Source organism: Ruditapes philippinarum, unplaced genomic scaffold, assembly GCF_026571515.1.
Source record: "Ruditapes philippinarum isolate M1 unplaced genomic scaffold, ASM2657151v2 ctg80_1_1_1_1, whole genome shotgun sequence".
In the NCBI taxonomy this organism is placed as follows: domain Eukaryota; kingdom Metazoa; phylum Mollusca; class Bivalvia; order Venerida; family Veneridae; genus Ruditapes; species Ruditapes philippinarum.
Genome location: NW_026858371.1, coordinates 120,790 through 133,963, shown reverse-complemented (window position 1 = coordinate 133,963; position 13,174 = coordinate 120,790). Strand labels below are relative to the sequence as shown.

The window sequence follows — 13,174 nt, the reverse complement described above, 5'->3', positions numbered from 1 at the left end:
TTACGAATTTGGTTAGTGTAGTGTTCAAAGTAAGCAACGATCTTTATAAAGGTCAGTAAAATGTTCAACTGATAGAAACAACTGTCAGTCACCCCCAAAAAATCTAGTGCTGATACATGTAAAAACATAAAACTGGTCACAATTGCCAACTAATTACCATTTTTCATATGAACCAATATAATTTTGATTTCCTATTTGCCGCATTTATTTGATTGCTTTGAGGAATGTATTGACCTTTGATTTATAAAGTTCAGATGCGATTCTCATTCGCTGGTTCTTGAGATGTATGTCTATAGCTATCAAAGTTTATGTTATTTATTGTTTCATAGTTACAAACAATTTGTTTATGATATTTATTTATTGATAAAATAAAAGTCTTCTCTTCGTTTTTAGACCTCGTCTGTTCATGAACCTTAAATCAGCACGTCTCTATATTTATGCTATTTTTTTAGAACATTTAAAAAATGTTTTGAAAAGTAAGTTTTCTTACTTAAGATAAGTGCTAAGTACCACAATAATTATTTGTTTTTGTTGTTGCATTTTTCTCAGATAACAATTTTTATAGCAACACTTTACAAAATACAATGATATCTTTTTGACATATTATTTCATAGAAAAGATAACTATTATTATGATTTTACGGATAACAATCACCATCAGTATGTTATCAATTTATTATACGTTATCCTGTTGTTAATCTTTACGCTTATAGCAACATGTTACACGATGTACTTCGTATTATCTTAATTTGTTACTTTATATGAAACATACTATAATACAACGAGAATCCCAATAAAACAACGGAATTTATGTTAAATTATGTTATCTGAATTTTGAAAATAACAATATAAAATGTTAAAAGTTTTTCAAAAGCCCTCAATAGTTGAGTGCGATATATCAAAATCAGCTTCAAATGTTAACAATCAATATAACAATCTTTATCTTTCAAAATATTTCCAATTTAAGTTAGCGGTAATCTACAACATAATGCAGTTGAAAATATTATTTACTTAAAAAGTTATTTTGTGTTTTAAATAGAATCTTTTATAAATTCCCAATAAATATATTTGAATAACGATAAGGAGACAAAACTACAATTAAAATATGTATTGTCATGTTTAATTTGAATGTCTTATTGCCAGTTGTTCTGAAATGATAAATGGTTTGAAAATCCTAAGTAAACTATAACGAACTATATTCTTATTTACTACAACCTTGTTAAAAGAAATAGAAACATTTAATATCTAACGAAAGCAATAATATAAAGAAAACACTTGTTCTAATGTCTACTGACACCGTACCCTAATCAATCAATATATAATCTTGTTTTCTCTTACTTTCTAGTTAACTATATCGAATAAAGCAGCTATCTATGACGTAGTTGATATTTTAAAATACAACTTTACAAATGATCATATCGATTTTAAGCTGCGTCACTTATTGATTAAAGATAAACATTCATTCAATTCAAATAAGCTTGCTTATTGAAACGTGTAAACAGACTTGATTTATGTTTTATTTCTACATTACAGCTAATGTAAATTAACCTATATGACATTGTATTTAAAAAAGAAATGCCAGTCGAGATTATATAATAATATAGAAGAAACATGATAGACCCTTCTTAATATTACCTCATACATATTCATAGATTTCTCAGAACGAGGCTAACAGGGCAAGCTCCAGTGTCTGCTCTATGTAAACATATCACGAATATATGGCCGAAAGATTTAGAGATCTTGATATAGTACTAATAGTACTACATTCTTGTTGAATGTTATATTTAACATTACAAAAATCTCTTCTGGAGATAAATGGTTTATTTTACGCTATATACAATGAAGGATACACATGTATTCAAGACCTGAAAAGTGAATTAATGTTTATGATAATTCCAATTAATTCCTAATATTCTGTGACAAGTATAAATATCAGGTTAACTCTTTGCAACTTATACAGACATTATCTGTGTTATCAGTATTTTATTGCTTACCTAAACACATGTTGGTCAAGAATGTATAAGGCAATTAACTGATAATAGATGTAAACAGTTGGATGCTGAATTCTGTACCATACTTCCCCTAAATTTAGCCATTGAAATAAAAAAAAATAAATAAAAAAAAAACAATAAGTTTTATTCATTTTGTATTTGAAAATCAAAAATTCTGGATGACTGTCTAGTAACTGGTTAACTTTACAGACAGCCTTACCAAATCAAAATAACAATTTTGTTTAGACATGACACCACACCCCCGTCTTAGACATTTCAATGGATTTTCAGTATCTCAACACATGATGTTGTTTACAGCATTGGAAACATACATTTCATGCTAAGTAACGGATGTAAAACTTATATATTATCAACTGTTTTAACTAATTACAGTATTAAATACTTAGTATTTAACAAATTACAATCATTTAATTGCACATATCAGTCAAATCTGAGGTATCATTAGCTTATTGCACTTGTCCAGTTGGTCCGACTTGATAATGTGGTCATATTGTTGAACCCTGTACTAGCTGATATATAACAAATCATTGGGGTACACAACACTTCCAGAAGATGTTGCCTGGACTTAACAACCCTAGACTTCCATTTACTTAGGGGAGAATACATGTGCAGGACCTTGCAGTCGGAGGGAGGGTATTAGGAAAGACAGCATCTAGCTTCAGCACTTCTTTTAGCATTCACTCAACAGTATATAATGCAATAAGAGGACAAAATATTAAATGTTATTAACGTGTTGACATATTCTGTACAGCTGCACCATATATGTAACAAAGCACAATGTTAAAAACAAAGTAATGTTAAAAACAAAGTAATGCGATGATTTCTTTTTAATTATTTTATTTGAATTAAGACACAAAAGACTAAACAAATGGTCCTTTAAAATATGCTAAAAATACATTTTGTCAGCTTGCAACATCTATCTCTTTCTATCAGTCAAGCTGTTTGTTTTGCTTGCTTCATAATAAAAGCTCTTAATGTTTTTGCTGATGTTTTAAACATTGAAAACTGTAATGAATATACATATGTTGAAAATCCAAAATAAACAAGATATGCAACTGTTATCATTTAAAAATTTGTTTGTATCAAAAGTTCAATATCACATTTTATTTTCTTCCTCAGTTTTCTGTAATTCTTCTTTGAACTGTTTGATAGTTTCTTTTTCATCTGTTCTGCAACTGCCATGAAGAGATATTACAACTTAAGGCGATTCAAATAGCAGTTGTCAATTTGTGTTCATGACTGTTACCAATGGAATTCCTGAAAAATATATATACATTTTATTATTAGAAGTGGTAACAAGAATTATGACATTTCTAGAATATATCAATTTATATTGTAATTGCATTTATAATATTTTTTACTGTAGCTGATCTTTATTTATGTGTCAAAATGAAAATTAAGTCTTGTGATCTACCTTTCATCTGGCAAAAATCTTCTTTAGTGTTCATCTTACTGGTCTGTTTATTACTTCTCCAGTTGAACCAAGAGGGTACATCTATTCTCTTCACATATATATATTTGTGTCCATGATTGTTAATCTTATTGTGTGAAATGCTTCAAAACAAGCAATATTGTCTTGTCATATATTGATCTGAAATGGTAAACAAAATAACTGTTATTGTTTTTTAGTATAAAAACGGTATTGATTTAGATTAATCATAAGTGTGATATTTAAATGAAATTAATGAACAAAACAATTTATTATGTTAATAATTAAATGAAACATTTAAAACAATGAGAAATCAGATTAATTAATGCAAGTAGTAATACATCTAAAGTAGCTTAGTTTAAAAAAGAAAAGAACAATGAAATTTTACCTCGAAATGTTCTCGTTCATCCCATCTTATTTCCACAATCCCTTCCTTTATTTAACTCACATCCTTACGTATTTTATGAAAATTTACCGTATAATCATATTTAGAATTGGAATAACAGAGTGAAACACAACAATAAAAATTATATTTTCCCTTGAAAGTTTAACACACTTGGGCTTATCAGGTCAGACATTACTTGTTTACATTCATGCCCTGTTAGTCTCTCTCTGGTGATGGAATGTAAAGTATGCATATAATTTGAGAAAGGCCTATAATTTCTTTAATTTTCTTAGTAGCTGGCCGCGATTGATACTTATATAGAATGACGTCAACCCATATTAAATAAATATATTTTCTCGTTTAATTAAAATGTACTACTTGATAATACTCGGCGGGTGTGTTTGTCATAATTGAGGGATATATTTGAAAATGAAGATACTGAACACACAAAATATTCTGTTTATAACAGTTAGTATTATATTGCTTGACATACATTTTGTGTCGAACAAATTGAAAGAAAGGGGTGACATACTGTATTCTGTGACTAAAACAAAAATTTAGATTAGATTAAGTTAAATTGTATGCAATAACATCGTAAAACAATACAATCGTATACCTGTACGAGAAATAAAACTACACAAAATATTTCTTCATAACGATTAAACAAAAAATAAATCTAAATGTAATTGATTGGCATAGATGCATGAAAGAGAACATCACAGACCAAATTTAAGGTAGACAATAGTTTGATTTAGATAATAAACATTAAAGCATGCGATTTTATGTGGTAGGTTGTTTTTTCCTAACAACAAACAGTTTTATTATCTAACACACTAAGGAAGTATATCATTCTCTTTAAGGAATCTATGTATTACATGTAAGAAATAAAATAATTACATTTTTAAATTGAAACTGGAGTCAAACTTACGTAAGAAAAAGCAAATTTTTAAAAGTGGAACTGTGAGGAAATTTAAAATTACATCTTTAAACACGTCATAAAATTCAGCATAAAATTGTATTACAAAGCAATCAGTTATTCTGCCCAATTTAAATGTCGTAAATGTCAAGACGAAATAAAACAACTCTATTAAATGAGTACCGCAGTACTACACGTTTAACAATGATTTCATTAAACACTTGTTTGTTATATGTTTAAAATAAGAATATGTGATATAATTTTATAAATATATATAAGCATAGTATCAAACAATTATATAAAAGTAATTATAAATATATAAACATACTATCGAAACTGACTATCGAAATAAATAAACACAATGCAATACATTGTCCGAAAAGGTAGAATAGTGTTAAGTACCTAATTTATTTATTCATTTCACCTCTATTAGATATCATTTCTTTATTAATATAAGAAACAGTTAACTCACATATATGGAAAATTCTATTAAATTATGTATTCAGATGTTAAGGATAACGTTTTGCTGCATTGCACTAAACGTAAAATTGATTTGCCTGCTTTTTTACGTTTTTGCTTTACAGGAATTTATTACAAATAAAACAAAAGGAAGCAAATTATTGTTTCTCAACGTGTATTAATAATGCTCAATCGATTTTCGCAAACCTTAAACGGGTGATTTATTTGCCTGAGAATGATATCAAACAAAGTTAAAACAATCACTTCGGAAAGAAATTGGATCCATTTTCCGAAAACTAGATAATTGAATACTTTTAAACTGTAATCAGCCAAAGTTGATAGTTAAGAATTCATGATAAACGATTTACTTCGTATGGGACATTGAAATGTTGCCATGTTACATATTAAGAAACTCTGATTATCACTTGATTAGAAACACAATAAATAGAAGATATATTATTAAGAGATTAAAACAGGACAGAGAAGGACCGGAAGGTGATAATCGGCCCACGAAATGAATAATGGCCCCGAGGGCATTGTTCATTTCAGGGCCGACTATAACTTTCCTGCTTGCCCGTCTATGACGTGTATAAATGTATTTAATAAACTTGATTTGCCAAATAGTAGCATTAAAAAAATGATATTTCTTTCGTTGAAATTCCTGTCTCGTAAAGTGACTTCTACAGAGTTGCTTCCCGTATGTGTATACAATGTAAACAAGTTTTATTTCTATTTTCTCGGAATGAATTTGGCCTATTTTTTCTTTAAACTTTAATAAAGCAGCGGTTACAGCTAGATTTAGCTGTTTTTATTACGTTAAATGGGCGTCATCGTTTAAATTTGTGCACGTTCTCGTGTTCAGCTGAGGACTAGATTATGAGTTTTCATTAAGCACATTCATGCATTTACAAAAAGATAAAATTATACATGAGCGGTATATTTATTTCAATAAATCAATAGATTACACAGTATTTCCTTAATAAATTAATCACCAGTTTTAGATATGTTCAATAAATGGAGTACATGTTCATGTCCTCACTAAACGCGCCAGTGATCACAAATTAAACCAGTTATGAATATAATTGAAATATTGGTTTATTTATATTGATATTAATAATAATTTGGATATTAAAACATGTGTTAATATATAAAAAAGCATCTAGCCATATCATTTCATGGAATCATTTAAAATAGTTTCGAGATAGCTCATTTCAATATAATTATCAATTATTTTAACGGAATTTGTTGATATCTAGATTTTTATCCTGTTTAATTAGAAGAAATTGCAGAATTTGTAGGAAGATGACTAAGCTATATTCTTTACAACGAAATGGTTACATTTTCTGGCAAGGATATTAAAACACAAAAACAAATTAAGTGTCCAAACATATGACTAACCAATAGATACAACTAATAGTATTGATGAACATAGATGTGATTATGATCAAATTATCTTTTTATTCAATTTGACTTTTTTTAAATATGTTATTTTTCATCAGCTGGATAATCTAAAGTGCAAGTTAAATGTCTATACGCCAGCTAGGAAATTCAATATCTCGAAACATTTTACAGGAATTTGTCTAAAGATTCCTTAAATTGAAACTATTCATTTCTAGACAAATTGATATATTATCTTCCAGATTAAATTATATTGGTTATTTTGAATAATGAATAACCCTGAACAAGAAATATATTAAAAAGTCTTGGTTATCTTTTGAAACACAGCAGGCTATTTCCTTATTTTTCTCCTTGTACGATCTAAGAAATATTTAACAAAAGTTAAAGTGATTATACTGGTCAGTGCAAAAGACTGGTAAGAAAATAAATATCATCTTTACACACATATAATAATTTTTACTTTTTAGATATGCTACTTGAATGATTGAAAAAATAACAGATTCAAACAGATTCCTCAACAATTCTTATTGTCGAGAGGTCTTAAATTTGTTTAAATTTTCCGGAGTATTGCGAATGTGTATTAATTGTTCCGTAAAAGTACGAAAGCAATGAATATCACGTGACCTTACTTAAATAAGCGAAATCGAGGTCGCCAATTTAGTTAGAAAAATAGGAAACGTTGAACAGAAAACAAATTTCATGATCGCTCAACAATTTATATGCAATGCCGATATGCATTATTATTATAGCAAATAACAAATAAAAATTCCTTCTGTAAACTAGCCGCAGTCAACGGATAGTATGCACCAATTTTAAAAGTGCTAAATTAAATCCGGCTCGACCGGCTCTAAACGTATATATTTTGTTTTCAAAATGTTTATTCGTGTATGCCATGTAATTGTGTACACTGTTTTAGGGCATGAAACTTTACATTAATTTTTAATGATAATAATGTTTTTAATTTGTTTGTTTCTGTTTTCTTTAATTCTTTATTTCCTTCATTTTGTTGACTTTTGTTGACCGGTATTATCACTTTAATATTTATAAATTATTCTTTTTCTACATACTTTTTGTCAGGTAAATCACTGTAATATCTTGCAGGTGTTTGTAATGCAAGTTATCGATATGTATCTGGCAGGGGTTTTTAATATCCCTTTTCTGTTACATCTGTAGGAAGAATCTATTTATCATGTCTTCTATTCTCAGAAGTGAACTGTTATTTTTTAAAAAGGTCGCAATTTATCTTATCCACGACAAAATTAGTCAGCACCTCATCTGATAATTCTAAATTAGAATATCTGATAAATGTGTTCAGGAAAGCAACTTGAATAAATCTCCTCTAATTGCTGAAAACGGGAAAGAAAGATCAGCATGATAGGGGAACTTTAAAAGAGCGCATAAGTATGCAGTCTTTCTCAGCAAAGGATATCATTTGTAACGTCACAATTATTGCTCATCAATTTACTAAATAAGGAAATAGTTACACGAGAAATAGTGCCTATGTTTTATGCTGAATATTTATGAACTATTGCACGTTAGTTATAAAAAGGACTAATTTAACAGAGGAGATATAAACTGGCTTATAAATGTGAAGTTTGAAACAATTTGATTGTTAGCATATGCACAATGATCATTTGTACGGGATGTTTGCCTATTTACGGCCGTCATGACAGCATATCATCATATGCACTTCATAAAAGTGAAAGTTTTGAAAACAGCAGGCGCTCAATCCATATTTACAACTAACTTAACTTTTCTCTGGGATAGTTCTACATAGTCGGGGTAAATGATGTTGTTTGAAACGTTTAGAAAATTGCAAATTCATTCAGGGTATATATAAAACATATAGTAGAAATAACTGTGGTCTTGGGCCATCAAGTTATAATGGATTTAGCTATTTTTATATTGAAATGAAGTACTATATGGTATTGATCTGACATTTTATGAATAAAAACTTCAATGATCAATTTACATATTAAATCTTATATTCAGTCTTCGATGCTATAAAAATATTAAATACCTATCGAAAAGGAAAACACCACTAATAACCTAAAATCTCGTAATGAAATATCTATGATTTTTATTACAAGGTTTCTCAAACGTATCCAAAATGAAGGGCTATGTATATAGTTTAGTGAGTGTATTTTTCATGGTCAGGATTATAAAGGCCAGTAAAATTGTGCCACTGATCAGCTACCCCTGAAAAGTTTTAGTGTCCATAAAACATAATCCTGGTCACAGTTGCCAACTCATTACCATTCTATTTGGCTCATTGATTTAATTGCTGCTTTGGGGAATGTATGGGCTATTCGTGATGAACATTATAGCTTTACAATGTTCAGATGCGATTCTTCCCTAGTTATTGAGCTGTATGTCTATAACTATCAAAATTAATGTTATTTACTGTGTCATAGTTACAATCAATTTATTTATGACATTTATTTATTGATAAAAGGGAATCTACTGTTGGCTCCTAGACCTCGTCTGTTCATGAATCTTAAATCAGCACGTTTCTAGATTTATGCTAATTCTTAAGAACATTTCAAAAATGTATTGAAAAATAAAAAGAATTGTGAAGAGAACAACAACAAAAAGTCACACATAGCAAACAACACTTGTAATTTACGTTAATTACCAAAAAGATGTCAAAATAAGCAACAATAGCCGTCATGGTGAGTAACGCAGTTGAAATATTATAATAAATACTGCAAAATCGGTCCTTAACCGCACCTAACATGTGAATTATAACCGACGCTTTTTTATATTTATTTTTAAAAAGTCTGACTCATTTAGCATGCAGCTTTAGAGCAAGTTGTGACGACATCACCTTTTGTATAAAATGTATATTAAGGTTTGTCTTGTATAAAAAAAATAAATATATAAATCATGTTTGCCATGTACCGTAAGTATAAATTCACCAATCATTCCCATTTATTTAAAAATAAAAGCAATTAAATATATAAATAATTGTGTACTATAATTGTAATTATAATTATGATTTACCCAAAAACTCTATTTATGGTCTTATCTAGGACTTGATGTTATATGCAATTTATCAATTGCATCAATTATACATGATGAAATAGCTAAACAAGTTTTTTTTCTGCATTGTTAGTCACAAAAAGACAATAATTATAAACATAAATATATGACAAAAATAAGTATATCAAACAAATAAAATTATCTAAAGGATAATCTATGGAGTATTTTTGCATCTTTCTATTTTCTAGCTTTGCTTGATTACATAATGCAATGGGAACTCTTTAACCAGAAATTATAGCCATCATATTTATTTTAATGGACACTTAGCTTCGTTTATTTATAGAAGAATTATTTCTACTCATTAAATAAGTTGGGTTTCTTTGTAGTAATAATTTATGATTTATATTTTTATTTTGGAACTGGACATGTACAATTAACAAATTGTTTGTAAGCAAGAAATGATGATTTCAAATAACTAAATTAAGTGTAAATGTGAAGGTATGTTATAAAACTTAAATCAAAAACATCATGTTCAGAGATATAACAACACTTTTACAATCTAGTGCTTCATGTATATCGGATATACAGGTATGTACATTTGTACTTGATGAATATGAAAATTTACTTGGCTAGAATTTCTGACTTGCTTTAAATATTTTGATTAATGTACAAGAGAATCATACATTGTTATTTACATAGCATGGTTGTATGGCTGTTTAAGCAAAATATTAACATCACTAAAACGACACTAAAAACAATTTTTTAAGCCCCATGCATCTTACCCAATTTGCAAAATAACAATAAGGAAAAAGCCAGAAGACAGACCAAATGAATTTAGAGCGTGTTAGAACATTTTATAAAGATCAAACAATTTATACAAAGTCAAGTCACAAAAGTATAAACGCATTCAAGAACAAGTTCGCCTTTGATGCATTACGGGCTAATGTATTAGGTTATAAGAGGTGTTACGAAATTGCTATGCTTAATTTATAGTACAAGTCAATGCAAGCCCTATTTTCCTAAAAATGATATGAATTTGTTTTCCGATATCTGAAGTGAATTTTGTTATTTTACTAACAAATTGAATAATATTATGAATTATTATACTCTCTTGATATTTAGATCAATAGTTATTAAGATTTATCAAGGAGAGAAAAACTGTATTTAAATCAAATTTATATGCAATACTGTCTTGGTCTCGATTTGTTTATTTCTAATAGTTTAGTATGTTCGACTTCAATACAATTTTGCGAACATTTATTTATTATTTAGAGACATATTTCAAAAGGTAAGTGTAATGGATAAATAAAAAGTAAAGTGTGGCATTTTGCACTGAGGTGTTTTTGTATATAATTTGAACTTATACTTTTATAAGGCAAGTCTGTAAAGTTACACTTCCAAGCAATAAATGCCGTTCTTTAACACTGTTTCAATGGGAGAAGTAATACAAACCTTATTTACAGCCAATAACAACAATACATATATAGAGTAAACGCTAAAAACGTTCCCTTCAATATCACATTATATAATAATTACACCAAATTTATATGATATTTTTTGCAGTAGTATGCATTTAAAATGTTTTTTTCTGTAACAAAACGTTATTTGCAATCTTCCTGATTACATTCTATCGGCTTAAACAAATAGATAAATTATTCTGTAGTTGTATCTGTATCTAAATTGCAAACGTAAATAATGTTGTTTTTGTTTTACAAAATGGATGTGCAATAAAATAAATTTGTTGTCTTTATTGCAATATTTTTCTTAGAATTGATTTAACTTTCTTGAAAATTACAAGATTTGTTCTACTTTGCTTGGTTTTCATATTGTGACAACAGGGAACATGTTATTGTGTTTGTATAACGACCGTGCAATAACATATTTACAGAATCGCAAAATCGGCACAGGTATGTGATAAATTACATAAGTTTACAGGACACATTGATGTTAATGCAGTTTTAAATTCAATGGAATTTTCTTCGAATTTGGGAAATATATAGTTATATGCCAGTACATGCCATGCTAAAATAGCCGTAATTATATATTTTCCGATTAATGTTTTGTATTTTGATACAGATATTTGAGTTCACTGTCCACATTTACAGCTTTAAAATTACATTTTACAATGAACGTAAATCGAAATAATGTCCAATTCATTCTTATATCTATCAAATATTTTTCATTTTAGGGTGCGCACTATTTATATTCTATATTCTCCTAGTATTAAAAAAGACACAATCATATATATTGTTTAAGACTTCATATTAGAAACAGGAAACAATTAAACAACGCTAGACAGCTAAACAAATTCCGTCAAGATACCAGTATGTATTCAGTGTTCATAGGCATCAAACATAAAACGTATTTTAATAGCCATCCAATTTCCCTTGAAATGTAAATCAAAAGTTTGATATCCTTTTTGGCAAATGTTTTGATTACTTTGAGGGTTATATCGAGGATAAATTGCATCAAAGTTTGGATGCAATTTGTATATATCATTACAAGGATCTTTTTTTCTTTTATAAATGACAAAGGGAGTATTTATAAGGATTGACAAATCGTAGCTTCATTTTCTTTCTGTTCGTCAATTTAGTTTCCTATTGCCTTGATGAATGGTGGCCAGAGAAGAACGTATTTCTGGACTTAGTCAATATAGATGTTCGTATCATCATTGAATTATAACTATTCCTTTAATTATGATATTTTAATGTTCAGTGTCCATAAATTCCATAAAGTCAAATTTGTATGATTAGATGTGAACACTTATAGGCTATATCTCCTCGCAAATACTTCTTCTATTTTATACTTTCTTCTTATTGAAAGTTGCAGATAAATGAATATTATATTTTTTGTAAATCACACTTCTATCAGTTTTCTTCCTTTATATGATACAAAAGTGAACGTTTGAACATTATGTGAATAGTTATTCAAAATGAGAGTGTCAAACTCCAATGAAATTGATACAAAAGTAAATAGCAAATAAGGTATATACTTACTAACTGAAAGTACAAAATGTTTACCTATTTTACCAAAATAGTGTTACGAGCTAAAGCAACAAAGAAAATAACGCAGCAACAAATTTTACAATTTTAATTAAAGAAAAAAAGTTATTTACAATAATATAGAAAAATATGAAAATAAAGTTTAACTCACTATTATCCAAGACCTTGAATTTAACAAAATTAATGTCCTAAATTTTAACTCACAGTTCGAAATTCAAATGTCCGATTGTCCAAAACTCAGATTTAATCAATGTCCGATGTCCACAGCAGAATCAATACAATATGTCCAAAATATTTCCCACACAGAATTACAGAATTAATCCAAACTTATATATTACTTTGTTAGCAGTACAATAGCACACAATCAGTACATCAACATCACAAAATAACACAAATTAGCACACACACACACCACGAAGTACAAACATTCATCATATACATACTATCAATGAACAATTTAGAATACTTAACTAGTTAGAAAAAAGAATATTCCAGAATAAACATGAAATGAACTTTCTTGAAAGAAGATGAATGAACATGAAAAAATATATCAACATCAAATAAACAAAATTATTAGAAATGACAGTGGCAT

General features: G+C 28.3%; 1 long non-coding RNA gene across 1 annotated transcript; it reads right to left on the bottom strand.

The window, feature by feature from the left end:
* Nucleotides 1–2,831: 2,831 nt before the first annotated feature.
* On the bottom strand, nucleotides 2,832–3,497 carry LOC132752997 (uncharacterized). Its single transcript, XR_009628891.1, has 2 exons — nucleotides 3,426–3,497; nucleotides 2,832–3,268 (listed from the first exon to the last, which is right to left on the bottom strand). It is a non-coding gene; the product is annotated as an uncharacterized LOC132752997 (long non-coding RNA).
* Nucleotides 3,498–13,174: the final 9,677 nt, after the last annotated feature.